This window comes from Dreissena polymorpha, chromosome 8 (genome assembly GCF_020536995.1).
Source record: "Dreissena polymorpha isolate Duluth1 chromosome 8, UMN_Dpol_1.0, whole genome shotgun sequence".
Taxonomy (NCBI): domain Eukaryota; kingdom Metazoa; phylum Mollusca; class Bivalvia; order Myida; family Dreissenidae; genus Dreissena; species Dreissena polymorpha.
In genome coordinates, this window is record NC_068362.1 from 91,698,783 (window position 1) to 91,708,912 (window position 10,130).

Genomic DNA, 10,130 nt, shown 5'->3' on the forward strand with positions numbered 1-10,130 from the left:
ACTTGTTAACCAGTACACAAATTTTCTTTTCGCAATCAAATAGTTTTTCATTTTGATTTTAAATTAGTTTCCATGATAATAAAACTAATAATATAATCAAATCAAACTATTTTTTTAAGCGACCGAACACTCAATGTAGTTTCATTTAAAGTCAATGCAAAATGAAGACGCCGAACAATTTTGGTAGCACCCTAAAGTGAATCTATTAAATGAACCGGGATCCTCCGTCCTAAGTATGCCGCTAAACAGTATGACATTGGCTACGGCTGCATCTGCTTCTCACTTAGACATCCCGGATCCACTTCCTATTTACGGCCCTAGCGGATCCAGGGGCACCATTAAATTTCCCGCGCAAAACATTTATGTTCATATCTAAGAACGCAATGTCACTTTTAAGGCCATTTATAGCAGGCATATCTTGAAATTGGGATCAGAATCCACGGCTCAAGAAGAACCATTATTTTTAAGATGGCGGTTTGGCACTATCAACACAATCAATTATTTTGATCTTAACCGACGAAAAACATTTGAAAAAATGCAACACATATAAATACCAAAGTTTAATAATTACCAGTGTGTTTAAAATAATTCATTATCATACATTTATAAGATATTTAAAATGTAACATGTTTATGAAAAATACCCACGCCTCAGCAAGCATATTGCATAATATAAAGTAATAAGTATTGTATTTAACTAAAATGATCTAAAAATAAAGAAGCATTCTCTGTTAATTAAGGCCTTTAAGACCTTCCGTCCACTAGACTACCAAATGTTTCACGTTAGCAATCAGGATTTGTATGTGTCTTTTCGCGACGACTTGTCCCGTGTCTGATTTTGACCAATCTGCAAACGTCTGTAATAGTCGGTGTCTTATCCCTTTGCTATCTGATGTCGTTCTGCACTATGCAGGGCCCGATCAAGGTAGACTAAACATCGAAAACCTTGCAAAGGCTTTCGGAAGATGCAAAACACTTCGGGCTGCAGAACGGTTTCCGATTTTGACAAACAACCCGAAACCATCAAGAATGAAGCACGCAGCGTCCAAAATTTACAACATTAAACAATTTGGACACTCGTATTAATTCGATACCGACCAGGCAACAAAGGTTCAATGTCGGTGTAGACGCGATACGATCTTTCACGATATTGTCCCAGACTGTCGCTAAAGCAACCCGAAACTTTGCCTGCCTTCTTTGCCAACTTCGTTTTGGGAGTCAGTACGGCAGGTTCGAGTCAAAATTTATAATTATAATGATACATATATATGAAGCCTCTGTGACGCCGGCAGTTGTAGTCTTTGAGGTTTAGAAAGATACCACATGGGAGAACAATGAGCCAGTACCGTTTAAATGGTTCAATAGTAGAAATATTTTCCTAATAAGTTGTCGGACATGACAAATTAGCTATTTAGAGAGCATTTCTATTGCGTTGACTCGCTATACAGATATTTAATGGATTTATTTGCAGCGTGATAACCGAATCAGCAAGTCATTTTTTGATTGTCTCTCTTTGTTCAAGTGGGACCACCAAGTCACATGCACACCATATTGGTTCATTCATTTTTCCAAGGTCGTCTGGATCTCGTCCTGTAGTGGACTCTATACATATTGGATTAGGTTTGACAGGAGGTTCACTAATACCCTACTCCGGCTTTGAATTGGCTTAAAGTAAAACTTATCATACGTGTCTGAATTGGAACCGGAGTGATCGTTCTTGTTGCATGCACCACGTATGCATACGATCCACCGGAAAACTTCCAAATTCTCATTTTGACGTTTTTATTTGTAATCCTTCTCGTGCTTTATCTTTGTATAGTTGATGACCTAAATCAGATATCCATTTACAGATAGGATACTGCACGAATACAAAGCTGCTGAAGCTCTCATTGTATATCGCCGCCCTCAGTTATCTGGCGTTATTACGCGTTGTTTAAACGCCCGATTTATGGCATAAAACAGTACTTCGATCATTTGAAAATTATAAAAGAAATCAAGTGCATCATGAAATAATGTATACATAATGTGTTTTGCAGCTTTAATAGATATATGTGATATAACAATACTACTGGTAGATTAATAATGCATGTTTTCTGCGGTATTTTTAGGCAAAACTTCATTGAATGCTAAACTGAAAGAGCTTTATAATAAACAACGAAAAACACACACTATCTAGATTCATATGCCTCAAACTGTGTTTGTTCTTAATTTATACTGACTACAAGGACAGAATATATTGTCACTAATAATATATATTGTTATTTTTATCACAAAAATTACAATTTCGATGTTAAATTGCTGAAAACATAACAAGTGAAAACAATACCGTTTACTTTTCATGATCAGCCCCGTCACAGGATTGTGCCTTGTACATGTATTAAAACAACTATACAAAATTTCAGAAAATTGTACACTTCTATCTATCCTCCATTATAATGTGTCTTCAGCATATAATTGCTAAAAGATGGCATTTGTTAGTTTGAACGGGATACAAGTAGTAATTCTTCATAAACCACGGTTTCGTGTTTCCATTTTACCGCCACTACCGCTTACTACATTCTCTGCTTAAAACAGTCACCAAACATGTAAATCTTACCATTATTTCAAATGACATTCGATATGCTTATAAAACAATGATTTTAAATATCGCAGTCCGAGTACTTTCACAACTGGGTTATTTGACACCCATTCCATTTAATGTATTTTTGTCAAGACAATATAGTTTACATGAGTATGTAGGTACTGTCATTTTATAAAGAATATAAAGGTATCTAATATGCACACGTTTTCATGAAATTTTCAACCGTGACATGGACTTTTATCATTTGAACTTGCAGCTTCTATGATCATATGTGTAAATGAAAATTAATGTACTTAAACGCAGCTATGTAACTATCGACGACATAACTTCGCTACTTACCAAATCGCGGAAGATTGCGTGATGTTGCCAGTTTGGAACTATTGCGATTAACATTCTACACAATTGAAATCTAAAACTTAGGACTTTAACAATTATAAATACAATTATGTATACATGAATCGTAAAATAGGCATTCAGTATAGGTTTAAATACGAAATATTAAAGAAAAATCGAACATATTAATAAAAACAAATATATTTAAAATGACGGGATTTCTCTAAAGTAGCCAAGAAAGAAGAAACAAGAGCTATGTCTAGGCGGTGTGAGATGAGAATACCGGATGGTTTAGTGGAGAAAATCGAGAGCCTTCCCGGGGGTATCCCGCCAGTACTGGCTAGAATCGAAAAAGAATTCGGCCTCTCCACGACATATTCGTTTGTAGGAAATAAAATATACGCCATAGTTGGCCCCAACCCTGACATACTGGAGCTGGCCATTGAAACTCTTCAGCGAAGGTAAGGTTGGTTCTGCGTAAATATATACCCGCCACATGCTTTTCCGTGGCTTACAATGATACATGATTGAATTATGGATCTATGGTTCGAATCCATACTCTTCTGCAACCTATTGGACTGCTCTCACACCTTGAACTAAACTTAGGATCGCCTCATATACGTTGCGTATTCCGTAATCTGTATTCTTTTTGGCGACCATGGCGGATAGTCATCTGGCACTCTTATGTCGCTTAAGATATCCACAACCAAGCCTTGTATTTTGAATTAAATAATCTACAGCTTTTACAGCTATTTTATTTTACTCGTGATGTTATTAGTTTAATTTTTATTTACCCTTCACTGTTTATTGAATAATTATTGGCCCAGTCTGAGAGTTTAAGCTCCTTAAAATCAATTTGAACCCCAATATTTTATTCATTTTTTGTGTTTGTTTTGAGCGTATGTCTTGTCTAGTATATTTGATTGATGACTGATCAACTGGCAATAACCTTCTTATCACAAATAATGGAACGCATGGTATACAAATCTTTCTCTCCTGCTGGTGAAGCCGAAGGTCACTTAGTACAGATTCGCACACATTGAAATCTCTTCTGATTCAGTTTTAATTTGTATTTTCGTATATAAATTGATATATAACTACAGGTATTACTGCATGTATCAAGTGCGCTGACCTATATAGAGACGGATATCTTCAGTACTTACAATACACTTTAAAACGAACACAAGTCCCATAAAAACTTTGCAAAACGTGTCTAAAAGCTTTTACCATTTGCTCTTTTGTAAACTGCTAATTTAGACTAAGGGTTCGTTATATTGTAGATTTGTTTGATGTTTGTATGACTAAAGGAAGGTTCGTAAAATCCACCAACTTATCAATGTGCGTAACTATTTCAGGTATTTTGCACAGGATGAGAAAGAATCGGTAGTTTCCGGCGAGATAGAGAACAAACGGGCGGTCTGGAAGCTTCAAGGAGACTATGCATCCAAGGCCAGTCATCTGTTTAAAACCGAATTAGAAACCATCCACAAACTACCGGGTGTACAAATCAGTGTGGCACCAATGAGGATTGAGATATATGCAGGGTATGATGGGGTTGATTTGTGCATGGTAATAATAATTACACTGTTAGTAACTGATGGTGAATGGGATATACACTCATAGTAATTTCGTGAAGTTCGTATGGTATTAAATTACTGAAGGTGTATATCCCATACACCATTAGTCGATTACTCGACTGTATGGGCATTGCTCGCGGTGTATGGAAAATTCACCATGAGCACGTGACCGCTCTAATCCTATCGGATTAGGTCATTTGGGTAGGAGCTGAGATATTAGGGTATATTGTAATTGGTCATGAAAAATGTATATGGAATGTACTATTATTATTGCCTATATTACAGTTTGTTTGTTTCATTGAAATGTTAGCAGTGATAACTTTGCAGCTAAAACTGACCACACACGTTATTAACCGCTTAACGTGAGTGATCATGCTTTAATTTGATATTATGTATTTACTTTACTTACATTGGCAATTTGTCATTTTCCTAAAATAATACCTGTATATTATCAGACAAGGATGTCTCTCCTTATAATCCTTCTATATTGTGTATGTTTTAGAAATAATTAAAAACTCCATAAATCTTATCGGGATATACATACTAGGAATAAATTATGCTATAGGAATTCTTGGAATGTAAGCAATCATTATACGTAAATTATCTGCTAGGTATGAACGGGTTGTTGAAGTGAAAACTCTGGTAGATAGACTGCAGAATGACATTGACAATCTTCACGAGGAGGCGCTAAGCATGGCTGGATCGCATGCAGAAATAGTACGTCTCAGGCAGTTCATTCAGCGGTAAGTTTGAAGCCATATAAGTGCTGGTTTTGCAAAATACTAATATAAGTTATATGGGTGAGGAGTATAAAAGAAAGATAAGTATAAGCGATTTTTTTAAATTACGTTTTTATTGTTGTTGAGATCTTTACTAAATGATTTAACTAAATGTTCACAAACGGGAAAATGTATATGATTACATTAGTGATACTCTTTCATGGTAGTAACAGTTAATAAATAATTAAAACGTGAATGTATCAGAATATATAATGCGATTTCACAAAATCAGTTTGAAAAATAATCGTATTAGTTTCCAACTTTGAAGTATTGAACCCTGTATAGTTTGCAGCGGTAATATCAGCGAAGTAGAATTAACACTTGTTTTATACTAAAAGTAGTATTTTTATTTGCAAAAATATAGTACATGTATATAACTGTAATTATGTTAAACGCGTTTGCGTTAGAGGTCACAAGTGTTGGCTGATTGGTCACTTGTCAAAAATAATGGACCACGTGGTGATGATAATGAAAATCACCTGCTGTTGTTTTAAATTTTTAACGATTTATATTCTTGTTAGCAAGAATAAGTACGACTACACGGTGATCTGTATAATGGACGACAAGCGACAGAGGGTCGTGGTTTATGGCCGCACGGAGAGTGCAGTCAAAAAGGTGTTGGACGAGTGGGCCATCTGTGGCCGCTACAAGACTTCCGGTACGGCGAAACTGTCGGTGTCGCCTTCATTTTCCTACGTACGTCTGTATGGTTTTTTGTATTGGTTTTCGACAAAGTTAACTCAATTAACAGCGCAAAGATTTTTAAATTATAAAAAGATGTACACTTTTAGTAACCAAAGAAAATTGCATGCATTTGATCTCTTAGTCATGTAGAGTATTGAACGACCATTTGATTTTCAAAAAAAAGAACAGCAAAATAGTGGATACAAGAAAGTTGGTACCTTGTATAAATAATACGAACTATTTCAGTCGTAGAACTTGAAATATTCAACAATATTCTGATATTTTATATAGTGATATTCAATATTCTTTTGAAGACTTTTTTATGGACTTATTATGAAACAATGTATTATGATCATGCGGGTTATCAACGACTTACACTTTTGAAAACATCGTATATACCTAATTACTTAATCTCATAACCACTCAAACATATGCAAAATCAAACCCGGTGGTATTTAAAATTCGTTGTATCATTTAAGGTATTCTAAACTTTGCAAAAACATTCTTTTTTCAACTATAACTAAGTGTCTTTATCTCTTTCAGAGTGCAATAGGTGACCATCCAAACTTAAAAAGTGAAATGAAAATTCCGACAAGTATTGTGAAAAAGATGGAGCGAAACAGATACGGAATAGGCTTTATAATTTCAACTATCGAGCGTGAATACGGCCTAAAAGTTGCCTACGAGAGGAAAAAACACATGACGCTCTTTGGACCACATTCAGATATTTTAGAACTAGCTGTTCAAACACTGATTCACAAATATGTTATCAAATCTCCCCCAGAACACGGTGTGATAAGCGGTCTGCAGGGCAAGAACGCAGTGTGGAAATTTATTGGTAATTATGCAAAGAAGATAACTCATTTGTTTTCTTCGGAGCTGCAGAAACTTTCTAAGGTCAAAACGGTCACTGTCAAAGCCACGCCGTCGCGTATAATGCCATTGAATCTAGAGATACTTTGCAGTATACGTGTCATAGAAATGGTGAAGTCCGAGGTAGAAAAAATTGTGGGTCAAATTCACAACCTCTTTTTAAAGGAAGTGTTAATTCCCAATGACGATGCTCAAATCGCAAAAGTGAAGAGTATAGTCCAAGAATACAGCCCGTCAACAGAGGTGGTTTTGTTATTCGATGAGAAGCACAAAAAGGTGATGGTGTTTGGACGAGACGAAATAAAAGTATGGCAAGCAGTGTCCGAGCTGCAATATGAACGCCAACAAGTTGCTCGAGAAGATATGTCCACGCGAGACTATGTAAGATTATCTTTAATACTTTTCAAGCTGTGTGTTCTAAGATGTTTAACTATTTTGGTGTCGTGGACAGGATCGAAAATAACTATGTTGTTTTGATTTAATTAATCGGTGTGCATATACTATTATTGCAAATAGTAGTGTAGTTTCCCATTCATGAATGTATTTCTAGACATGTTTACAAAACATTTACATCGTTAAAATCATGCTTGATGCAGCCAATCTGGCTTTGCGGTTGTATCGCAATATCTCACTAGCAAAATAAGTTATGGTTTATTCAACACCTGCATATAAGCTATTTTGTGTTTGCTGCTAGATTTTATGTTTTGTGTGTTTTTTTCAGTGGGATAAGTACCAAGAACTGTTCCAAACCAAGATACCATTAGACGTTGTACAAAAGTTCGAGGCCTCACCCGGTGGAATTATGCCTCTGTTGACCAAAATTGGACAAGAGTATGGGGTGCGGACCGTATATCAAAAAAACAAAACACTTGTGATAATAAGCCCGTCCACTGAAGTGTTAGAGCTCACTCAAGAAACAATAGCAGAACGTTACATCGCTTTGCACAACGATGACAACGATTGTAATCATAATGACGAGAGCAATCAAACGGACGAAGAAAATCAAACAGAATTAACCTTGCCGCCCCTGCAGACCTACGCTCCAAAACAGGTTAATGGGAACGTAGCTGAACCCCTTGAAGTGATAAGCGAACAACATGACAACTACGAGAATCAGCACCAAAACCCAGTTGGCGTTCTAAATGAATCTAGCAATATGCTGTCTCACAGCAACGAAGTTGTCAGTGAAACAGTTGCCGACTTAAGCAATAGACGACCCTCTGTAAGGGCCATATCAAATCGACATTTTCTTACACAGACGAGGTCGCCATACAGGTCCTTCTCACGCTCCCCTTCTAGAACTTTGTCTAGAAGCACTACTGGTGGCTGGTCAAGAACATCGACAATTAATTCAAAAACGCCGTTGCTTACACCAGATGTGACGAATTTAAGGTCTAACTTGAAATCGTCAAAGGCAAGCAATAAGTCAAAATCTGTAACTTTTCAAGGGCACTTGTGATGTCCTGCTAACTATGTATGCATAGAAGCTTCTGTGTGTACCTTGGCATATCGCTCTTATTTATCGGATGCGTTTAATGTATTGTTTAACGTTATATGTGCTATATACAAGTATATTTATTATGAAACACATTTAACTCGATGCGAATTAAATCAAATAAAGTCGGTAGATTTCCTTGAATTTACATGTAGTCTTTTGACATTACTTTCATCTTACCTGCATACTCATTCGTTTTTCTACATAATAAGACTTTTAGTTTGTGTTTGGTAATCATAAATGAAAATTGGAAAATAAAATAACTAATTAAATATGAGTAAACTCAAACTCCCAAGATATTATCCGGAGAGAAACTCATGTGAACTGCCGAAAGTCTGTAATATAAAGCACATGACCAGTTACCTGTAAAAATAGATACAACGCAAGCTTTTATTATAAGCCTCATTCTGGAAAATCGGGACTTAATTCTTGTGCATAAATAGTCCACGTGGGCCTATGAAGGACGACAAATTCCGCTTAAATGCTATTTTCATTTAAAGGACGACTCTTCTTAAGCGAAAATCCAGTTAAGGCGAAAATTGTAGTTTTTGGTCATTTTAATCAGGCTAATTTGATACGACTCTTTACTCACATGTATTAAACACCGTTTTTCCAGAGCGAGCCTGGTTTGTTTAAGAAGAATGAAACCCAAGAAACATTAATACATTCTTGTCTACTAGTCTTTCATTATTCAAATTGCTTAACGTTAAAGAGATAATACATACGGTACAACATTAAAAATAAATACTTATAATTAACCATATAGGCTATTAAAACACCGCATGGTTTTTTAGGACGATCTGGTTGTAATTAGAGAAATACTGGGAGTAAGATAAATCTCTTCGTAGAGCACACTATCTATCAAAAATAAAGTTAGCATTTATACCTCTGTCTATGAACAATTGTAAAGAATCGGCATATCTCGGCAAGCAGAGACAAACTTTTACGTTTTCAAATAGTCGTTGCACTAAGCGTGCAGCAGGAACCGATAGCTTTCCATATTTGGGTTGATATGTATTAAGCAAATAAATTCCCAACAAACCCAGTTGGTGTACATTTTGTACAACTTGTCTAAAAACAAAAAATAAATGTGTCATTATATCACCTTTCAATGCTCGAACCGGTTTTTTTTAAGCAGAGCTTTCTTTAAATTTTTAAAAACTGGAAGTACACAATTCCTGTCCGATGATTTAGGACTTTTTTCTCATAATATATTACTTTGAAAATATGACTTAATATGAATAACGTTCTTGACACAAACAGCAAACAGTTAAGAAATGAAAGTAATGTGAATTTAAGTTCAATTCTTGTCCATTTCGTGTTCATATGCCCAAACATTCAGTAAATAATAGATGGATGGATAATTGAATGAATGAATGAATGGATGGATGGATGGATGGATTGATGGGTGGATTGATGGAAGGATGGATGGATGGATGAATGGATAATTTTTAGGATGGATGCATGGATGGATCAAAGGACGGACAAACGGGCGGAGTGATTGATGGATCAAAGGACGGACAAACGAACGAAACGAACGGACGAAGTGATGGATGGAGGGATTGATGGATTGAGGGGATGGATGGATAAATGGACTGGAGGGACTGACGAAGGGAGGGAGGTGGCTACTTTTGAGCAGATTGTTTAAAATGAATCCAAACATCTGCTTGTATCAAAGCAAAGTCAATAACAGCTCACCAACCGATGAGAAGTCTGAATAATTAGCTGCAATCGGTGGATATGGGAGAAAGAATACCGATCTCATATATAAAGGAAGTAACAAGTACAATGAGTTTGGTAGAGAAAGAT